Below are 23,566 nucleotides of genomic sequence, written 5' to 3'. Positions count from 1 at the left end.
TCATTTCTCAAATCTAGGATGGGCTTGCCATAGGAGAGGTGGGAGCCGTTAGCCGTTCTTGGGATTACCGGTGCCCAGGAAAGAATGGATGAAGCAATGCCGGTACTAAATTGATCAAACATGATGGTGATCTGCTACCCACCTACTCTAATAGAAGCACTACAGGGGTATCAACTATTGAAACAAATGCTCAAACCAACTATTCAAATAGCAGGCTTTATCTTTCTCACTCGTCGTTTCGTTGGTCTTTTATTGGTCATTGATTGTTTAGTCTCGTGGAAGCAACCGATGCTTTGGTCATTCGACTCCTTGATGCCAGTCTGTGCTTGCTGTCATGCTGGCAAAAGCGGGGGTTTCGGCCGGTTTTACCTACTATTGGATTTGAACCAATGACTCTCGCCGTATGAAAGCGATACTCTAACCGCTGAGTCAAGTAGGTCAAGCTGAGTCAAGTCAGAGAAAATCGAAAAAAAGAGAAAGCCAACCAAAGCGCAACCAGAGTTCCCCGCGGGGTGGAGCGCTAAGAAAGAGAAAGCGTTATCGCTATACGAAATGAAGCAGCGGCTAGCACGCTAAGATAAACCACTTGGTTTAGGCTCCTGCTTAGTGGCGTGTGATTTCAACACTATTCCAGAGGTATATGACAAAAATGGTGGGAGAGACCTCTATGTTCCTCAGCTTAAATCATTCTAAGATTGTTTACAATTCTTTCATCTATTTGACATGAGGGCTAGAGGGTGGTCTTGGAGCAAGAAAAGTGTTGAGTCCAGGCGCATTATGGTACGACTGAGACTGAGTTGGGCAGGAGCAAGCGGTTGGATTGGCCTGACTCTTCAAGACCAAAGATACTCGGCTTCCTCTTCATCAAGTCACGAAATTCGACCCTTAGTTAGCTGCACCAAAACTAGAGTAGGGCCAAGCAAAGCCTAGGATGAATCTCTCTTCTAGTCTAGCTTCCGCTTACACTGAAGCTTCCACTCCCATATGGGCAAGAAGAGCTCCTTCTCTTTTTGCCAAAGCAAAGACTCGCCTTTCTTCTTTTCTGGCGGGATATGAAGACGGAAGCATGAGGACTGAGATGAATAGCCCATCCTTTAGTGAGCTGCTGAAAGACGTGCTGTTAGCCAACGCGAGTCATCAGTATGCAGGGAATAGGGTAGGTTAGCATATATAAAGGACGTGAGATTGAAGCAAGAAAATCTCTTCCTTCCCCTTCCTATGCAAGCCTGATTAGCTAATGGAGACAGAACGGAGTCATTTTCCCTATAGAGCGATAGACAGAACCAAGGCGAATCTCTCTGTTAGACATGATGACTACGTCATGTTTTCTTTTGCTGGAAAGCATCCACTCGGCCTTCTTCCCCAGTCTACCACTGATGGCAGACTAATCCCTCAATATGAAAACAATATCAAAGCGAGGACAGAGTCTTTGATCTCTGTTTTCGAACCCGAGACCTTTTGCTCAACCGTGAAAGGCTTTGACCATTCCCAAGAAAAAAAAGAAAAATCTATCATCCAATTTGATCTCTAAGATAGACAAAGTCTGGTTCACCAAAGAGCCTTATCCTACGTCACTGCCTCGTCAACCTGACTTCCATCTCCTGACATCGGTACTTGTTTTCTAGTTTGCCCAGGAAAAGTGGAATTGAAACCTGCCGCACGCGTTCAATAGTATGCGCAGCTGCTGGTCTTTCACTTGGAATGGAACAGGTATATCTCTTTGGCCCGGGGAATCCCAAACAAAATGTCGTCGGCGTATCGCGCATAGTAGATCCTGAGTGACCATTAGCAGCCAGCCAGTGCCATACCAACTCTGCCTCACCAGCCAGCGAGCGTAAGAATGGAGCGAGCGAGCCTGCAACTATGTAGCGAGCCTATTTGAAATGATGCCAGACATTGCAATGAAAGAAAAAAACTTTCCTGTCTGTGTTATAGCTAGGACTTGGATGTTCCGGAATCCTCTTGCCGAGCTGGAACGACCCATCTCCTATTTCTGCTTCCAACGCCTACACGTTGAGTCTCAGTTACTCGAGAAAGACTTATTCATAGTGGAGATAGTCAACCTCCACCAGCAAGCAGCACCGGAGTGAATCCTTTCGATCTTTTTTGAGAGGGAAAATGATAATGAAAAAGGAGAAAAAAAAACGCTGAGAGACACATTGCAAAAAGAATCGCTTATTTCAATGTTGTAAACTAGTGAGTGGTACAGGAGTTATGTGGTCAGTAACCCTCATCCTAATAGGGACACCTTGATTAGTGAGGTCAAGAATAGGTTTCTGTGCATCCAAATCTGTAACCCAGTTGATGAATTAAGAAAATGACATCAGGTTGGATCTGTAAGGGAGTATATGAGCAAGTTTGAAAAAGTAAAGGCCGGACTGATCTTGGAAAACCCTAATCTTACTGAGAAGTTTTTCTTTTCCTCTTTCTAAGTGGTTTAAAGGAGGAAGTGAAGTATATGGTCACTGCTCAAACACCCTAATAGTGTGAACAAGGCTTATGAACATGCTATGCACTATGAGTTAGCACTTGAGTCAGCCAGTAAGAAATCTAGAGTGGTACCTAGGTGCAGAATTCCGAAAGAGAGAGCGCGGCTCACTTCAAACTACCGCTTTCTTTCTACTTATGAGATTTGCACTAGAAAGACAGAAGTGGAAAGAGACAGAGAGGAGACTAGTAAAGCCAATTTCACCTAAAAAGCGGAAAATGACACTAACTTCTACTGTGGGCAAGTCATCATTTCCAGAATGGATTCAGTCGTAGAATGCTGAAGTAGAGCAGTACCAAGGTTCGGTTTTGGGACAGACAGAAAGTTGGATAAGAGGATCGTTCTTAGCCCCAGCTACGAGAGAATAATATGCATCTTCCGTCATTTCATTAGACGTTCTTGTTGGATTTGAACGCGCATCGGATTACTTACCTTCTACAACCTTCTCTCTTTGAATTCATCTCTAAAAATAGAAAAGCTTCTTTCTTCTGGATTCAGTGTTCAGATTAGCTTCCTTCCGAAAGCAAGTATACCGAGCATTCATTCGATGACATCTAGGTCCTAAATCCAAAACCTTAAACACTAGATCACCGGCATACCTAGCGTAAAAGAAGAGTTGCTGCCCATTTGCATGTTCCATTGCTTTTTCAAGAGCTAGGTCTAATGGATTCATTAATAATGGTGAAAAGGGCTCCCTCACACTCATCTGCCTTTCCCTTCTTCTACCCGCAATCAATGTTTAGGAATTTTCCCGGCTCCCACTTTTCCACTTCTTCAGTCGGCTCACTCATTTTCTTTTCCTTCTGCTTGGCTTCGGGGGTCTAACGGTTTACCTTTTCGCCTTCTCTTGGTTCGTCCCATGGATCCTCTTATATCACCTCTTCCTTCTCAACTGCTGCCACATGCCCCTTCTTCCCCTTCAGAGACATCAAATAACATTCCCTCGCCATTTTATGGTGACCGGACTCTACTCCCACTCCTGCTTCCGTTGGGATAAATTTCATCATCAGATGGGATGTAGATACTACCGCCCCTATCGCATTCAACGTTCCTCGTCCCAGAATCGCATTATACGCCGAAGGAGCGTCAACTACCAGAAAGTCTATCATTGCCGAAGACCGGGCCGAACTCGACCCTTAGGGGAATTTTGCCTAACGGTTGCAGAGTATCTCCAGTGAATCCCACTAGGGGTGTTCGTACCTGACCTAGATGACGCAGCTCTAGGTTCATTTGATCGAATGCTCGTTTGTATAATATATCCGCCGAACTCCCTGTATCAACCAAAACACGTTTGACTCTGTTTCCTCCTATTTTCAGGACAAGAACTATCGCATCATCATGAGGTCGCTGTATGCCCTCAGAATCTTGATCCGAAAAGCTGATCACGCTACCTTCCCTTGGCCTTTTCTTGTCGACCTGAAGGATGATCGGGAACTTCATTTTGGTGCTATACTGTCGCCGTCCTTTGTTCGTGTCCCCTCCTGACGCTATCCCCCCAGCGATTACGTGAATTATAGGGGGGCTCTATGGATATTGTTCGTCTCCTTTCCTTCTCTTACCTTATTATTCGGCCTACCTTGTCCCGGGGTCCCTATTTCCACTGCGGGGGTCCTTCAGGCCTCTTTCATCCAGCCTTCCTGTTCCCTTGCCATTCACATACTTTTTGATGAACTGATATAACTTCCCCAGCCGGGCTCTTCTTTCGAGCTCATCTTTGAGTTGCAAGCACTCTATTTTGGTGTGACCCGGACTTTCTTTATATTCACAATACTTGCTCGCATCTCTTATTTCATGCACTTCCAACGGCCTCGGTCGTCGAAGATCAAAGTCGCTTCTATGCCGAATTCTTCTCCAAATTTCATCCCGGTTGAATTCGGTGTATGCGGGAAATCGTCGCCGATACTCTGTGGGGCTATCCGGTTTGCTCGCTCCGCCCTTTCACTTACTTCGAAGGGGATCGCAGACTACTTTCTTTGGGGCTATGCTAACTCATAGCAGCACCTATCACTAGAAACTCTTTCATTCCTCACTAGCAGTTCTTTGGAACTAGTTCCGTAGTACCTGTAAGAGCAGAACACTTCCCTCCACTCATACTCTTTACCTGTGGGGCTGTATGGTACTTTAGCTGGACTTTACACCAGCTCTATTCACTGATAGCGTTACTGGCTCTTTTCCAGCATTTCTTGAAAGCAGCTCGCACTCACCGCTGCGCGCCTAGTTAGGCTTTGAAATAATAGGAACAAAGATCTTCCGCAATCAATGTTGTACTCAAATCCTCTCTGGCCGGAGAGGGGGATCTCTTAAGCAGAGTATTCCGAGTCTAGGGCTAGCGGAAGCGTTGAAGAGGGATATCGTTTTCAAAGAAGGCATGGGGTCCTTTCGTCTTTGTAGAGACTTTCACAATATACCAGTGGATAATACCATCCAAGAGAGAAGGCCCATAAAAAGAAGCAGGCAACAAAACATCTTGATTTATAGGAATCAACGACCTCGCCACTGCAAAGGAGGAAGTCGAATGATTTGGATTCGGATAGGCTGTCTCGACAGTAAGAAATCGACATCATCATCTGTCTTTCATGATGGTGGGAGGCAAGATTTCGTGGTCAAGCACAAACCAAGCATAAGTGGATAGCAACTTATACTATGGAGGCAGAGTCTCCTCCCCTCATTTCGCAGCTTCTTTGCTCTGATCCTGATCTCTCTTTCGAAATTGCTACATGATTTGTGAAAAGTGAACAAATAGGTCAGCCACATAAAGAAGAATATGGGTGGTGTAAGCTTTCCCGCCTGATCTTTACCTAAAAAAATGGAAGTAGCTCGATTCCAGTATCAAGGAAAATGGGTTGTAGAAATCTTCTTTGAGAAAAAGTTAAACACTAGGTTCATCTTTTTAGTAATACTTTATAAGCATGGAAGACCCTAGCAACGTTAGGTATTACTAAAGATGAAGATCGAAGTCCATCCAAGTCTAGAAGTAAGCCCGAGACAAGTGAACAAAGGCTGGCGTAAGCACAAGGGCGAGCTGAAGAAAGCTTTTGAAGAAATTGGTTCTGACGTCGAAGATAGGCTAGCTAGGACTGAAGCTTTGAAGCGGATTGGTACTGCTTTTCCTTTGGGCTCAGGCATGGTTGACAAGCGGGACTTTCCCTTTTTGTTTCCCTTCGGAACTGGAACTACTGCTGGAGCATCCAATTCGTCAGTTACTGGCATGTCTGTGGTGAAAGCACCTTTTTTCAAAGCAAAGGCGCGCTGCGTTTAATTAAATAATGGGCAAATCGGGAGTTTGCAAGCTACGAACTTACTTGTGGTAGTGTAGAAGAAGGTCCGGCATATCGAGGAATAGGAGCCACACCAACCATGAATGGTCGAATCGTCGAGTAGTAAGTAGTAGGGGAAGTTAATCTTCTTCTTTTTTCGAAGCTGTCGGTTCATCCTAGTTTTTGGTGAGTACTTCTTTTTCCAATCCATCCTTTCCCTTCGCCAGTCTTAGTTCTTAGAAAATCAAGTAAACCACTGCCCGGGATTTCTTTCTGGGGCTCGCCCCATCCTATAATGTTTCACACACCAGAAAAAACCAGAACGAAGCAAGCTTCATGCGTGGTACCAGATAGATGTCATCAAAGACAGATCACTGATTCGGAGACTACCTAATAGTATGATCTATATCATCCAGGTGGAGTATGCTGGTGGAGAAATGCGCAGCGGAAAAAGGGAGAAATGTTCTTTCCAATGAAGAAGGCCACTAAGGTCAAAGAAAACATACACGCCAAGGTTCGCTTCTATAGATGTTCCTGAGTTTTCCTACAAATAATAGTTTTTTAAGGGTGGAATATCTGGTCAATCTCCATCTCTTTTATGGCAGATTCTTTTTTCGAGGACCTGGCGACAACTCTCTCTGGACGGTAGGGGAACCCCAGTGAAATCAGTAATCAACGCACTCCCACTCCTCTTGCTCCAATTCCCTCTCTTCCTGCTAAAGCTCCAACTTATCCAGACTGGTCAACAATTCTTCCTTTGTTCTCCTAATCTCCCTATTCACATATGCCTATTTCTCTAAACCTAGTCCTATTACTGGCATATCTCTCCCGGTGCTCGCTTATCCCTATTCCGTGCATACCTGTCTCTTGCATACATAACTTGACTTTCCCATGCCCACTGAATGCCTATCTGTGAATCCCTTTCCATGAATGCCACTCTTAGGCTATTGAAACCATATCTCGCCTATTTTTAGTAGCTTACTCGTTCATACCTAGCACCTGTTTCTCAACGTTACACATACCTTGAATGCCAACCAACAACTTGTTGACCTAACCAGATGCCTATACCGGTACGTGCTTCTTTGTTAAATACTATCCCTCTAAGCTATTCCATGCCTTTCTGTGAAAGCCTATTCCTTACTTATACCATACATGCCTCTTTCTAGTCCTATTACATACACATATTACACCGCATCTCCTTCCTCTAACAAATCAAAAAATCCATCTCTTCTCCCACTCCGTCCGGGTTTTGCTTGACTTATCACGCATGCATACTTGAAATACTTTACTTAGCTTTCTAAACCGGTACTACTCAACCTATACCATTGCTTCTCCGTGAATACATACTTGCCTAGCTAACTACCTTAAGAAGTATTAATCACAAGCAAATGCCTAGCTAGCTAAAACAACCTATCCAGATGCATATCTCGATACCTGTTATTCCGGTCGGTGCTTCTTTCAAGGGACAACCTCTGCTCGTGGTTCATATCTTGCTAGCTCTGTCCCAAGCTCCTCTTTCTAGTAGCCCTACTAAACCTATGAGTTGACTCGTACATACTCACTTATTCTTTACTTATCTTATCTGTGACTGCATATTCCTAGCATTGACCTATTTAATATGTCTCTATTGGCTAAACAATAGCCCTTGTAAAAACAACTATACCTGTCTCTGCCCGTGAAAACGAAAAAACAAATCAACTACGGCTCCCTCAACGTACTCACTTGTTGACCTATCCAGCTTATCCAACTACTTGACCTAAACCATATGGATATACCGGTACTGCACCGTTACGCAAAAATGAACTCCTTTTTATAGTGGGCCTATGTCTTGTATCCGTTACTTGGTCGTTCAAATCACACAACCCATACCTAACTCCTGTTTAGAAACCTGTGCTTGCCAGCTTATCCTTTTTAGAAATATGCCTATTCCTTTCCCTGAGCAAGGTATATAGAGGTAGTCACTCATTGCCAGAACTACTACTAAATGCCAATGCTAGTGCTAAGCTTCAAGTACTACTCAGAAATCTTATGCATAGGAAATCCTATCTATATAGATAGTGGTTTCGTTATCCTCAAGTCACTCCTCTTTCCTACTTTCGTTAGACTTCTATCGGGTAGCTGCTTACACCTACTTTCCTATTATCTATTGCTGCTACTCCCTATGTTTCCTATTTTTGCGGCTACCTCCCTAGTGAGTGAGTCCTCCCACCCAAGCTAGAAACCTATACCCAAGTTAACTCCTTTCTACTATTTGTTTTCGTTCTTATACTGATTGCTGTTTTTCACTGTCTCCTATTCATGCTTAGCGCCCTGGGTATCCTTTGAAACTAGGCCGGCTATCAATAGTTGGATATGAAGTAAGTGAAGAGCGAAGTCATTAAGAAAGAAAAAAGGGTTTCTAATATTTCAGTGAATAAGCCTGAAAGAAATTGCACTTGTTGAGATGGGACAGGTCAGTTTTCACTTTCTTTGAACCCGCAAATTTGCAATTTTTGATTCTTCATACTGGCATGCCTGACTTGAATTATGCTTAATTAGCACTCATCGAGTTTGAGCTTTCTTGAAGTTTCAATATGTGCAGTTCAGGCTTGAGACTGACAAGAGTCAACGTGAACGAAAGAAAAACAAAGCCCATTACTCGATTAGGGAGAGGTTATAAGCCACTGCTCTATTCCCGACTCAAATCCATAGAGGACTTGTTGGGATAACCGCTCTCTCTATCTCAGCTGTTAAAAAGACTACCGGCCGGCGCAAGAGGGACTTTTCTCGTTAGCCTACTTCTCATACCGAGTTCATGTCTGTTTTTCCAGGATATTTAAAAGTCGTACCCGACCCGTAGACTTGTGAAAGCAGTAGCGTTAAGTCAGAGTTTATAAGGTATTTTTCTATGGTAAGGAAGGAGCTGCTCATTCCGCGATTGACAAAGCTAGAACGAGCTCTCTCTTACTTAGAAAGAGTCTCACATACCTGGTAGATGTGTGCATTTTACCTATACCCATACCTCTTCTATCTATGCTCCAAGCATGATAGCAATTGCATTATGCTATTGGTGCTTCTTTCTCACCCGCAATCGGCCCGAGATGGGAGTTGGAGGCAAGTGTAGTTTCTAAAATTCCTTACGTTAACGCATATCATCATGGGGAATCGAGTGAGTTCTTCGGGTCGACGGACAAGAGGACCTTTTCATTCTTCCCTCCTATCCTTCGGCGATTGAGAATCTAATTTAAGAAAAGAAACTTGCTTGTGGGACTCCGAGCGATACCCTCCTCTCCTTTCCTGATCCTTTGCTTTACATCACCTGCCCTCTCGTTGTAGTCAAGGGAAGAAGAAGATTGGTGTGATAAGCCAGGCAAGACGTTGGTTTGAAATACCCTAAGTAAAGAAGGCATGCCCGAGCAATGAAAGAAACCTCTCAACTACAGCTTTGTGAGCCCAAAATCTGCAATCTTAGGTTCAAAATCACTCCCCAACCAACCCACCGAACTAACTCCATACGTTCATCATTCTGTACGCCTATCTTAACAAAGGGCTAGGCCAGACCCTCTAAACTAAGTGTCTCTTCGCTAGAGTCAGTCCTGATCAAAAGGAGTCCTATATGAAGGTTCAGTCTCTTTGCCCTCAACCAAGTGAGAATTTATTATTTAATAAGCATAAAACGAGTACCCGGCAGGAAGTGATAAATTTCATCTTTTTACGGCAAATAAAATGCCTTCTCGATCATGGTCCCCAGCGGCAACTCCCCGGCATAAAAAAGAGTACGATCGGAAATTAAATTCTTTCTATTCATTATGTAAGAAAATCAATCTTTCACTCAGACCTATTAGGTTTTTATGGTCTGGAAGTCAAGCGTTCGTTTGTCAAACTACTCAAAAACGTTATGGCAAACCTTGTTGGCTGATTCTTTACTTGCCTTTGAGGCTTTAGCTAGCTATATCCATCAACTGAGTCATTTTAGACTGTTGAGAAAGAGTTGGCTCACAGCAGTTCCAATGATTCAGTGGAACGCAGAGGTCGTATACCGAATGTCCCGTCAGGGCAGAAATTCCATGCTATGCTCTACAGTAGGCTACTCACCTTGGCTCATAGTTCTATACTGAGAGAATTCTCCTCAATCTACTACTTCAGACTTCAATAGATCGATTCCTACGGCTACCTACAATTTTGGATATTGTTTTCTATAAAGAAAGATCAAAGCCTTGGCCGCCCATTATTTGAGCATGACTTGGCTCCGTAAATCCACTGGCAAACGTTTCAGAGTAGTAGTCAACCCGATAGGAAAGCTTTTTCAAGTGATTGTGAAATCAGAAACGAGCCCCCCTTCCCAAGCATTCTCGGCATAAATTCAATAACTCCAGTGCGGCTTGGCACACTCAACCGCTAATCTCAAAGAGGATCTCTTCTGGGGCTTTCGAACTATCAGTCTTGCTTTATTTATTAGTTCATGGTTCAGCTAGAATCTCTCTTCTCAATCTCTCTTTTCCCTCTGTCATTCTGTTGTAGGAGACTGACTGCCTGACTTCAGGCTAAATCACCTGCATGAAAATGCAATAAACCTGAGCGATAAATTCGACCCGGGGCCCCCTCTGGGGTAAAGTAAAGTAGAACTTGTGTAAAGGCATTTCCCTCTGAAATCCCATGTAAAATCATACTTTGAATCCTATTCCACCACACATGTATATCCCTTCCTGTCTCTGCTAATCCGAAGTATCCATCCCTGTAGCCATCTGCAGTAACTTTTTATAGGTAATCTGCATCATATCCTCATTCTCCTGTTCCCTATCCTCATGCTCACTATCCTTAGTCTTATGTCTATCCTAGCCCTACGGAAGGCAATCATATCTATACCTATCTTTCGCAGTCAGTAGCTGCCGAGTCTTATCTTTCCGCTCGAGTAGGTGCGATGGTAGCGCTGAACCGAAAGGAAACCCCAAACATACGAACTATTTTGACACGACTTTGATTTCCACTATAAAGAGCGGCATCCCCGTCTCGGTGTCGTTCATCTCTTGCCGAATATCCTTATATATTTTTCGTGTGTGGTGTGACCAGGGGTGCACCACTAATAGAGAACATGGCCCCAATGGCAGGGGAATGCTTCTCGAAAGAAGACCCGTTCTTCTTTCTTGGAATGGGCGTCGCTTGCCGCATCAAAAGCTGGAACGCACCAACGTATGGTGTCTTTGTGAAGTTGGATCATTCACTGAGGGAAATGCAAGCAAATCCGTCAAGTCATTTCACAAAGCTAGGGAATGTGACAGAAGAGGAATAGGCAAAGTGAACTGGCTGGTGAAGGTCTGTACTAGTAGAGCGGTCTGCATGCAGGATGTAGCAGGAGAAGAATCGTCATCATAAGGGTATTCACTAGGTTATGCCAGCCCAGTCAGCATCGGCAAATGCCTGAAGTGAGAGGGAAGAAGCCGGAAGAAGAAGCGAGGTGACAGTGGGTAGCCCTGCTTGAGTCCTCTTCTACATCTTGAGTACTTCCCACTCCAATGGATCTAGTTTTGAGAATAGCTTTGATCCGGCCATGTAGAGCACTCATAGAGGTCCGGCTTCACGTCAGTAATCTACCACACCCACGCTGGAATTCAGTAGAGTCCCACGAGTCAATCGACAAAAGCGAGAAACGAGCGACAAGGCTACGGTCTAACTTTTTCTTCCTAGCGGAGTTCAATACGAAAATAAAGGCGCTCCGCGTTGGGAATGGCGTACGTAGTACGGGTGGTATTTCCGGTATAACTGATCAGGGTTGTTCTGAAAGCAAGTCAATTGGTGCTTTGGAAAGTGAGTGCCAGAGGCTAGTCACTGCTTGGTTTACAGAAGGGAAGGAAGAAAGAGATACCGAAGCAGATTCAGTATAGAAAAGAAGAAATTGATACCATTCATTCCAGCTTATTTGATACCCACTTCAAGTTTCTATCAAACCATGTCTTTTTCTTGTCAATCTCGTAGGAATTTCGATTGGAAGTGTGGTATTGAAGGGCGAAGCCTTTACTCTTTGACTTGTTTCTTTGAATATAACTGAATATAACATAGTATTGACTACGCACTTCGAAAGATAATGGTGTATTCCGAGGATCAGTCCGTTTTTTATTGAATTCGCAAATTGATAGATCTGGATGATTAAAAGAATGATTCTTCCCTGGGTATTTCCCCGCTACCATTATTGAAATTGGAGCTTTTCAATTCCATTTTGGAGATTGAGGGTTTAAGACCGCTCGTAACGATTTTTTCTTTTTATGGCTGGGTGGGCAAGAAAAGGATTTGACTCTTGAAGATATCAACTCATACGCCTGCTCCATACATTAAAAAACATTTTGGGTACTTTCTATGCTATGAGAATGGATAAATAGAAATGGGTACATTCCTCTTTCTCTTTCCTGGCCAAACTACCCAAAAAAAAGAAGAGAGAGAGCTGTAAGAGCGGTAAAAGCAAGCTCGGTGGCCCGGTTCACTACAGGTTGATGTATCCTTTTGAAAGAAAAGTCAATCCTCTCTAAAAAATAAGCACTTCAACAAGTCAGGGCCCTTTTTTATACAACTCCTATGCGTAATTGATAGCTTTTTGGTATTCTCCATATATATATACTACTAGGTACGAAATAACAGGAAAGATAGAAATAGTGACTTTGGCTTCAAATAGAGAGCAGCTTAAAGGGAACTCGCACTGGAGGACTGCTCTGAAAAAATAACTGAACACTGGCTAGGAACTGGGCTGCACTAAGCCCGGCACTTTTGGGGCTTCTTCATGAATCTAGTTTTCAGGTAAGGTCAGATCATCTTATTGAATATATATCTGAAAGAAAGCAAAGGAATGAATCGTTTTTCCAATTACCTTCTCTCGAAAACCATAGATCTTCTGGTTACCATTGACTATCCGGCACTTTCGTCTGTAGAGCGAAGCAAGAAATTGCATGGAAGGGCTTGCCCTGCTAATATCAGCCTTGTTTGGAACAATAGATGCAATCCATTTCAGTGTATGTCACTGAGTTCACCATTGCAGTTGAGACGTCAGGCAATTGAGCGTTCCCTAGAGTTTGGTTCAAAGGCTAACTCCCCGCTTCTCAAAACAAGGCAGATTAAGGGCTAAAGCACTCCATCTTTTTCGTAGATAGTCTGAGTTCGAGCTACTGGACTGGCTTCGGCTTCTTCCTTCGAGTTAGAGTGCCCAATGCTAATATTCTCAAATGCCTTAACCGTAATGGGAGTGGCACATTCGTTTAGACTTCATCCTATATACGCTTATGGACAGGCAGAAATGAACGGATACCATTCTCCAGAGATAGTAGCTTAATTAGCTTAGGTTTCAATCCTAACGCACGAGAAGAAAAACGAAAAGCATGGGACTTCCAGTACGATAGGGCCGGACCTCAATGGTCCTTTATGTCTGAAGCGGATGTGGGCGTGGTCAACCGAATCTGAGCCGTGTGCACTGCCAGGCGTCGGAACGCTAATCGGAGCACATAGAGTGGGCGGTGGCAAAGCAGTCATCGCGCGTGTGTGTATCTCTCCCCGAGAAGAGGCGCATGGGGTAGCGAGGCGTGTTTCATCAAATGTGACATGTCTTGAGATGAGCTGCGTGCGGGGATCATAACAGCAGTACCCCTTGTGCTGATCACTATAGCCAACGAAAATACATGACTTTTTTCTCAAAGGATTGACTTTGGCCACACCGTCTTGATCAAAGAGCTCGGGTTACACAAATCTCCCTTCTTTGTGTACTGGAACAGCTACCACTTCCTTAGAACAGCACTAACTTACCGCTCTATACTATATAAAAATAAAAGAAAGAGAATAGCTCCATAACAAACAAAATAGTGAACTGCCATGAATTACACACACGCTAGTAGTGGCTCGGCTAGAGGACTACAGCAGCCGAAGCCGTGATTTGTATGGTATGTCTTGCCCTCAATGTCCGGTTGGTTGGTAAGTCACTAAATCCCTATCTCCCGGTGGTCGAGTACCCCCGACGCGTCGAATGGGTTGTTTAGTCTGACTTCTTGTGTTGGCCCGACATCATTCTGTCTCCCGCATTCTCTCCTTTCATCGGTTTGTTTTTTTTACTTCGCTTCGCGATTAGAGTTGTACGCATCATGCATGGGAATCCTTCCGTCCTTGATGTTAACGCTCTCGTGCTGACTGTAGGTCCCGGGTCAAAGGCATCTCGAAGGAAGCTGCTCCGCATAGCATATGCGATCACCACACCTCCATGTACCTACAGATGAGGGCTCCAACGCCTACTGTACAATCATGTGGGAAGTGCATCCTGCACACCAGAAAGTCAGTGGCGTACGCCACACCCCCTCCCCCTGTACCTACACCCATTGAAACGTTTATTGTCTGACAATCTCCGACGCGACGCGCAACGCCCCATGCAAATCCCTACGTCGGTCGATCGATGCGCACAGAAGGAGAGCTTGTCCATAACGAAAACGCGTATGTTAAGTCGGTCAATCGAGAAAACTATTTCTGTATAGGGGCAGCCGGGCCGTATTAGCAAGCGTGACGTGCCGGACTGACCCAGCACGTCTTTCTTTCCTGGCAACAGAAGATGCACAAAGTGGTTTCAGTAGCACTACCGAGTTCGCATCAGCGATTTTCTCACCAAACAAGCAACGGATTGAGCAACTAGCGCGAAAGCCGTTGCGCTAACGCGCATTCTCCACCACTTTGATGGAATCAATGGGTTTTGTCAATGAATTAATCTACCGGCATCGGAGGGAGAAGCGGAGTCGGGAGCTGGAGGAAATAACACTTTTTGATGGACGGGAGAGGGAGAGGCAGTTGTTTCATTTCATTCGTTGACCCGGAACGGAAGGTCGTACAGCTCCATAATCAGAAGCGCAGGAAGCACTGATGAAGGATGGTCTAAGCCTAGAGCGGGAACAAAGCAGAGGCGGGGGCTATGACTAAAGCCCCCATGGATTGATACGGAACCCCCCAGACCAAGTAGTCGATCTGCCAGCACCATCAAGCAGGTACCGAGGTATTCTCCGCTTTCAGTAGTTTGATACTCGGGCTTCAGTAGCCGATAGGAGGTGGACCATAACTCGTTGACCATGCAAAAAGGGGCAAAGGCTCGGGCTCTGATATCAATCAATAGCAGCCAGCCAGTTGACCGTGTGAAAGAAATAGATCCAATTGACGGTCACAGAACCACTACGGGATAGTCCGTGAGACAAGATCGGGATCCAGATTCATATCCCTCGACCACTAGTGGAAGACCTTTCAAAGGAAAAGGTTGGTTGGGAGCGGGAGGAAGTCAATTACAGAAAGAGTAGAGACGGATATGGGGACTGTAGCTCCGACCATGTCAACTATGATGCTCTCGCTGCTGCCAGTCCTTTCACCAGTGAATGCTGTCATGCGCTACTTCCCGAACCTCCGTGTCTAGGTCCTGCCGAAAAAGACTGCAAATGATTTACCATCCATCCCACTCATATAGGTACGTTATCGGATTTTGCGGATCGGGAAATGGATCGAACCGCGCGAAATGGTCGCCTCGGAATACAGGGCGCAACGGAACCAAGGTTCTTTGTTGGCGTGTTGCGTAACAAGGGCAAGAGGGGGTGGAAGCGTTCGCCGACTTTGATAGGCAACGCATTGCAAGCAAATAGAGCAGAGAGCTGACCCTTAGTTTCTATTAGAGTCGCGAGCTTGTTGTAGTCGGTCCTAAAGGGAAAACCTTGCAGCTTACTTGCTATATCCCCGCGTCCTTGCACGGCTCGTTTTCTTCGAGCCCTGCTTCTCCCTTCCCCCTCTCCCCAGGAACCGACCGTTTGGAGTATAGCCAAGTGGTAAGGCATCGGTTTTTGGTACCGGCATGCAAAGGTTCGAATCCTTTTACTCCAGAGCATACTTACTTATTCTAGTTCTAGAAAAAAAAAAAGAAAGTCTCATCCCTAATAAATAAATGAAAGTAGATTTACATTCTTATTCTATTTCTAGGGGGAATGTTGAGGCAAACTTACGATGCTGACAAGCTGGTTAGGTGCCGAGTTGGATTAGACATCGCAGGTTTCAGTTTAAGAATTGGGAAGAGGTTAAGAACCTAGTGGAATCCACTGCGAGGGGAAGTGCTGAAGTGAAGAAAAGCCCCAATTTAGGAGAGGATTGCATAATTGGAGAGACTGCAAGAATTGGAGCAAAGCCGTGATCTGGTAGGCGACTGGTACAAGTGCTAGACCGGAGCTAGACAAGAAGCGTTGAGCAGGAACTTGAGCAATTCAAGAAACCTTAGAAGAAACTGGATATGTTGCAACAATAAGGGCTTAGCAAGAATCTTGAAACTGGTATGATACCGGCACATATAAGCCTGATGTGATGTACCTGAATTCATTCATGTTCTGTGGAGTCTTTCGTTTTTTTAATATTATGATTTAGTCTCAGTTTAATTAGGAAGCAAATGCAGTTTCAAGATGAACTCAACCTCGAAATGGAATTCAATTAGCTGTGCAGTTAACCCATTTATCTTTCATAATAGGTTGAAATGGATATTGCCTGTCACTTGAAAATAAGGTTGTTTCTTTTAAAATTCAGCAAGTTTTTTGTTTGTTAAACAGGTTGACGTTCCACTGGGAATGGAATAACAAAGGCTTTTGGCAGTTTGTGGATCGAGATGTGATTCGCTTTTTTTAGTAAGAGTTTATTTCTTTTGGTGTGCTCTTCCTGGAACTGGTAATAGGCTCAATTTGGTGCATTCTACTTTGATGTTATGGTCTTTACAATCCTTGAATTGTTTGAACCTGACTCTCATTAATGGTCACTATATTTGATTTGATTTGCTCCCAAATGCGCTTATTTTTATTGTCTTTCTGGTATTTGGATTCTATTTATTTCTACCACCAACACTCATATTCTTAGCTCTTTTTTCAGCAGCCACCCTGGTTTAATAAGATTTTACAGACGTTCCTAGGGCTTCCAAATACATTAGCCAATATGAGACGTAAACATGTCAGTCAGCCAGGTCTAAAATCCACTTTTCATTCAGTCTTATTGCTTTCTTTTTGAGTCCTAAAAAAAATTTGCAATTATGGAATCCTATCTTAAAGGCCAGCCCTATATTTTATTAAGAAAAATTTTTTAGAAAATTTCATGAGATGGGAATTTGTATCAGAGAGAGAAAGAAATGGCTTCTCTGCTTGAGAATTGCTATGAGGCTCTTTGAAGATCCAGGTAGACAAAGGATTCGTCATGGGGAGGCAGGCAAGGGGAAAAGGGATGTTTGCTTTGGTACCTGTCAATCATTTTGAATCCCGCTTTCATTGACCTTGAAGTCTGAGAGAAGGCTTTTTCTTTCTATTAAAAGATCACAAATCAGAGGGGTGATCAGTCCTCTTTCAATCCTTCATCTTCTTATGAGTAGCCGCCGCTGGGGGGGGTCCTCAGTCTGAATCCTCCACTAGCATTGGACCAACAGTCAGTCTAGCTCTCGCTCTTATCCAATTTCCTTATCCTTTCAGGGCAAGGTCGGAGTAGTAGGCAAATACAATTTCTTTTGTTGCATGCGGACCCGCTTGTGAGACTGAAGAAATTGAAGCTAAATGACAATCTGAACCTACTTGCTTACAGGATCTTTAAGAAACTGTGGACTTTTGCACCTTTCTGTCTAGCTTGAGTTATCTTTTAGTTCTCTCCCCTCGGCAAAGTGGATAGGAAAGAGTCTTGCTTCCATTCCACTAGCCAAGAATAAGGAGAGTGACTTTCTCTTTTGAACCTCTTAAGCCGACTTGAAAAAAAAACAGTGGTACACCCCTCAGAGATATAGGGACCACCATGCTCGTCCACTTTCTTGATAAACGACTCGATGCATTTTCTCTTCCTTGCCGCTGAGACTGAGACATATCTCAAAGATCTATTACTAAAAGGAGATTGGGATCATCCTGTGGTTACCGGATGATGGGAATAACTAAGCAGAAATTTGGAAATGAGCACGAAATGTCTATAAATGAATTTTCTCATTATTTGTTATTTCCGGGTCTTTTCGTTGCATTCACTTACAACAAGAAACAACCACCAGCGTTTGGTGCAGCACCTGCATTTTGGTGCATTCTTCTTTCTTTCCTTGGTCTTTCGTTCCGTCATATTCCAAATAACTTATCTAATTACAACGTATTAACCGCTAATGCACCTTTTTTTTATCAAATCTCAGGGACATGGTCTAATCATGAGGGTAGTATTTTATCATGGTGTTGGATCCCAAGTTTTTATGGATTCCTTTTTTGTTACCGGGGTCGACCCCAAAGCCATAATGTCTCAAAACGCAGAGGCTATAGAGAAACTTTTCTTTTTTCCTTTGTCTCGAACTTCGTGAAGAACTCCATTCTATCTCTCCAACAAAAAAGTGGGGCTGCGCCCCAGTTGTACACTCCCTTCGTTCGGAGAACCCTTGTTGATTCTGAACTTCGTTCGCAAAGTAAGCGTCCTTTTAACGGGCCAGCCCTTTTTAATGCGCCGCTTGACCCAGTTTTGAAAATGAGCTTTGCTCTTCTGGGCGCTGGGCGCTCCCGTGGTTCGCGAGAAGGAAAAAGGACTAATCTTTTGTTACATCTGGCACGAGATGAAAAAGAGAGAGCTTCGTCTATCGATGAACAGCAGATTGACGGAGCTCTTGGCATTGCTTTGTTTTTCTCTCCTTTCCTATCAGCGAGTTCCGATCCTTTTGTTCGAAATTTCTTCGTTCGTACCGAACCGCTTGCAGAATCAAATCCTGTTCCACAAGATCCTATATCAGCTATACATCCTCCTTGCATTTATGCCGGAGACGTCGCCAGTGCTATGGGCTTTGGGTTATGTAGATCAAAAATGATGAATAGGATTGTGGCACTCCACTCGCCGCCAATGCGGAAGGATGCCGCCGAAAAGAATGGAACGCTGCTTCGCTCTGCTGGATGCGTCGGATCCCATATAAGAAGCTCGCTCTTTACCCGATCATTCAAACATTTTGTGGGCGGCGCGCCTGCTCTATTGTTGCGTAGCAATAGAAGCCTGCTCATGCTGCTTCGGCGGCGCTTTTTCGCCTTCTCTTCGCTCTGGACAGGAGCGCTAATGGACACGGGGAGGGAGCAGGCGAAGCGTGTCGTTCGTAATGGAAAGAAAGACACCACTACTTCGCCTCTTTGTTGGACCGCCGGCGCGAACACAGTGGTCTCTGACCAGGACCAGGAACCAATTCGAATTTGGATCTTGACATGTTGGTTGTTTTTAACCGTAGGCATCTCGCCAGGAAGTTGGTGGGCTCATCATGAATTAGGTCGGGGTGGCTGGTGGTTTCGGGATCCCGTAGAAAATGCGTCTTTTATGCCTCGGGTATTAGCCACAGCTCGTATTCATTCAGTAATTCTACCCCTTCTTCATTATTGGACCTCGCTTCTTAATATTTTGACTCTTCCATGCTGTGTCTCAGGAACCTTTTCAATACGGTCCGGATTGCTAGCTCCCGTTCATAGTTCTGCTACAGACGATACACGAGGAAGATTTTTATGGCGGTTCTTCCTTCTAATTACAGGCATATCTATGACTCTTTTTTACCAGATGAAGCAGGAGGCATCGGTCCGTAGAACCTATAAAAAAGAGATGGTTGTGGCGCGAAGTACTCTTGTGCACCTACGTCACTCGGCTCGCGCGCAACCCCGCCCCGTTATGTTATGGAATAATTTTTCTTCTTGCTGAGCTGGTTATTCAGAGCCAGCAACTGGCTGCCGGATTTCGTCCCGTCCGTAGCGCTTCGGAAGTCACTCTGGCGTGGCGCTGCTGGATACTTCTGATCAATAGGAATAGGAGGAAAAAAAAGCTTATGATGAGCATCTATTGGAGTCGATCATTTCCAAGATCTAATTCGAGTTTCTTATTATGTAGTGGAAACGCCTCACAATCTTCTGTTTTACGCTTACGCTTAAGGGAAGAAATGTTCTTGGTGGATGCAGGCCTTGGTACCCCCAAAATTTGTATGCAAGATGAGCTTACAGGACTGCCAATCAAGCGAGCCACCAGGTTTGAGAATAAGGTGGGATCCAAGAATGTAGTGGCTGGTGAATCACTGATCAAAAAGCGGATTTTTGAGAGATTCTTCATCGATCTAGTGGCCGGTGAATCACTGATCAAAGAGCGAGCAGCCGCCAGGTTTAATGATTTTGTGGGATCCCTGGATGTAGCGGCTGGCGAACCGCTTCTTCTTCCACAAAGATTCAGACAAAACCGAGCTTGGATAGAACTGAAGAAGATTTGGCGAACGAAGAAAAAGGTAAAAGGGTTTAAAATTAAGAAAATCAAAGGAGGTTATTCAGTAGCCATCGCAGGTTTCATTACTTTTCTTCCATTCAAATTAAAAAAAGCTCTAAAAAAAAAAAGGATAGCGAAAGCTCAATTCACCATTGATAGCTTTATCCCTAAAAGGAGGGATATTGTGATAATAGCGGCAGCAAACAAGAACTTGAGGAAAAAAAAAAAAAGATAGAAAAAATTCTTAATAATCCGAAGCCCACCTTAATCCATTTTGTTGAGGATCTTGCACTTATTCCGGCCCTATATTTACATAGCCAAGAAAGGCTCTGGTGATCATGCGTGACTGCGGAGCGCCTATCGCCCTGGCACGGCACTCTAAAATGCATGTTGGGTTGGGCCAGCAAGAAGACTTCGACTAGGGAGACGAAGAATGGAATTGAAGAAGGCAGCATAGTATAAGATAACAGAATGGAACACCAACCAACGAGTAAGTGGTGGATTTGGATGGAGTCTCGCAGAAGAAGAGTACGCGCGCTAGCGCGCCCCAAGACGTCAGTCCTTTTTCTGCTTGCTGGCCAAGGTCAGTTTACTGAATCCCTTCCAAACACCAACCCAATCTCCATTCCTTGATGGGAAATGAGCAAGACCATATGTTTCTATAAAATATAGCCCCTATATAAACCTAGCCCTTACTACCCGAACTTCTTACCTGAAAATAGGACTAACTGCCCGAACCCGCTTGCTTATCTTCTACGATCTAATTAAGTTAAGCAGTGGTTATTTTTTTTTTAAGTGACTAGAACTTCTATTAACTACTATTCTAGCACCCAGCTGTGCCATGTGTTTATTCTATTTTGCAGGTATTCCTTTGAATAACTCATCTTTTCAGGTAAGAAAATTTGCAGATCTTCTTAGTCAGCCTATCTGTATTCTTATCCTCTAGTGCGGATCCAATCAGATTTTATGAAGCCAAGGCCTGACATCCATTGTGGGGATCATCTTTTATCGGGAGACATGGCCTGGTGGTTTCTGATCGAGATTCCTAATCAATAGGGCGAAGAGCTCTTCGCATGATCTGGTCCTACCTTTTTTTTTCTACGCTATTTTTTTGCCCCTTCTCAGCTGCTGTCCTTACTCCGGATAAATTGGAACACATTGATTCCGTTCGTTCCTGCCCTTCGCTTCAGGCCATAGTGCTTCTGAATTATTTCTATACCCCTTTGATGATGCAGCCTCTGACTCTCCTGGGTAAACTCCTACTTGATTAGTCAGAACTTCTCTGTCTCAACTCGTGGACCTATCTATCTTCTTCTTTATAAGAGATAGGGGTTTGCTATTCTCACGGATTGCTCATATTTATTTACCCCATTTTAAAGTTTTTGCCTTGTTTCAGCCCTTCCTTCATCTGAACCTTCCAGTACTAATCTATCTTTATGGGGAAGACCCCTCATCTGACCTCCGAGCTACCCTGTCAATTGTAAAAAGTAGTTGAGTCGTGTCTCGCAGGAGCAAAAAGAGTGAAATGAGGACGTAAGCCCCCCAGGTCTTCCTCTTCCTTCTAAACTAATTGCTTTCGCTTGACTCTTCCAGTAAAAAAGTATACTGAGTGGTTGAAGGAAAGCGAAAAGGAATGGCTTTTTCATGTACCAGATCCGGTGAGCCAGACATCAAGCAAAAATGGACATACAATCAAAGAGTAAGGAGCAGTTATTTGCAATGACGGGTGGATTGGTCAGAGCTGCAAGGAGAGACTCGGTTATGGTGCGATAAAGAGCTTGCTTCAATGCTCGGATTCAGGTAGAAAGTAAGAGCAGTAGCATATTCATAGGAGAGCTTTGTACTTGAAATTAGTAGTCCCGGTAGTTGGAAAAAAGCTCTGAATACAGATTCAAAGCATCAAGATAGGTAGTCCGATCATTAGTTGGCCAGTCATAGCAATTTAAGTAGAAAGCTAGCTTCGGGATCAGATCATTCAACTAAAGCTGTCAGGCCGGGTAGGCTTTGAGGAACATTGGGGGTTCCTTATGTTGTGACTGAGCAGATATGTCTATTGTGCCCGGCAAAAACGGATTTGCAAGGAGTTTGCCAAAGGCTTTCTCATTCGGAAAAACAATTTAAAGTATATTTCCCTTCTCCATTCTCTGCTCGGATGATTGCCGCTTGTGTGAATTTCATTGCTGCGGGTCCCGCGTGTGCTCGAATAAGATTGTTTTAGGATTCTATTTAGTTGAATTTATTGACTCCGCGGTGCTGGTTATCGAGTTTATGGCGCCGCCGACCATCCAAAAAGTAAAAGATGGCGTCGGCATTTACTTATTATGCTCTCTTCTATTCTAATAGTGGTCCCTTGGTATTCAGGTTGTAAAATCCTGATAGGAAAGTCGACTGTTAGACCTTGTTTTTGTAATGGCCTATCTTCTTTAAAAAGCCGAAAGATAAGGATTTCTAAAAACTTTTGCGTTCCTTTTTCTTTTTTAGGATGCTGGTCTCATGTTTGATCTGGTAGCGATTAAAGAATGAATCTTGCTCTGGCGATCATGGTGGGATTGGTACACCTCTATATGCTGTAAAATGAAGGTACTCTTGAGTTCATGCTACGACCGCCGATTGTTCCTGTGACCACACGCCGTACCAACAGAAAACTATCAACCTATCGGTATGGTTTGTTGTTCACGTGTTATGATCTCGCTCATCAGATTGTCCCCCCCCCCCTGGTCAATGGCGGTGAGTTGATTGACCAAGGCCTTCCCTTACGACGATGGAATTTCTTCCATCGGCAAGAGTACCTTTGTTTGTCTCCTTCAACTTTAATGAAAAGCCTAGTCTCTCGATACTAACTAATCTAGTTAGTTAGGAGAGGTGCTTACTTTTGTAGTTAAGGATTCATACCCCATCCCATTCCTTTTTCTTTTCAAAGAAAACCTTACCATTTTTGTTTTGGGCCGCTGTTACCATTTCCATTTCCGGAACCTAACTAATACTTAGTTGTTTCCATTTCCTCATCTGGTGATAGATCCTCATCTTCTTCTGGCTCAAATCCCTTTTTCATATCCAGGGCAGGCTTTAGGTACGCTTTAGTTTGAAATCATTAAAGATATGCTCGACCTCGTTTATGTCCATGGTACCATCGTACGTACCTTCTACTATCAACCAGATGAGATAGGGCTTTGAAAGGTCAGAGTCAGTCTCCTCTTTCTTTTAGGTCGTTTAGCAGTTCCCCAACCTGCTTTCTCCCCGAGTTCCTGAGATTAAAAGAAAAAGGTTTGAAGGTTGATCTCTGGGATCAGTGATAGTTCGGAACCAGCAAAGGGAGGCTGAAAAGCCGTAGTGCTAACGCACGCCCTGTAGTGTAGTTTTGAAGCAGGCTTCGACAGCTGCGAGCTCCGCGTCGAAAAGCGAAGCGAGCCGCGCTAGCGCGCTACTCTTCCTTTATGAGCGAGACTCTATCCAGATCTACTTGATCTAAGAACTCCGCGAGCGAACTGAGCGAGCCATGAGGCGCCTATCGGCAAGGCTTTTCCAAGCCTTAAGTTTAGGCTCCCTTCCTTCACTGAACTGATTCACCCGGGTCCAAACCTGCTGAGCTAGCTAATTTTTC

General features: G+C 44.2%; 1 protein-coding gene and 1 non-coding gene across 2 annotated transcripts in view; one reads left to right on the top strand and one right to left on the bottom strand.

Annotated features, from left to right (window-relative positions):
• Positions 1-366: 366 nt before the first annotated feature.
• On the bottom strand, positions 367-439 carry TRNAM-CAU. The gene has a single exon. It is a non-coding gene; the product is annotated as a tRNA-Met (tRNA).
• Positions 440-20,346: 19,907 nt separating this feature from the next.
• Positions 20,347-23,566, top strand: part of LOC111256053 — a 6,300-nt gene continuing 3,080 nt past the window's right edge. The window contains exon 1 of the mRNA XM_022823635.1: positions 20,347-23,566. This exon is cut by the window's right edge and continues 3,080 nt beyond it. The gene's annotated coding sequence lies outside the window, so the exon portion shown is untranslated.

Source organism: Setaria italica, unplaced genomic scaffold (assembly GCF_000263155.2).
Source record: "Setaria italica strain Yugu1 unplaced genomic scaffold, Setaria_italica_v2.0 scaffold_12, whole genome shotgun sequence".
NCBI lineage: Eukaryota > Viridiplantae > Streptophyta > Magnoliopsida > Poales > Poaceae > Setaria > Setaria italica.
The sequence above is the reverse complement of the archived record's forward strand: the minus strand, read 5'-3'. Positions and strand labels throughout refer to the sequence as shown.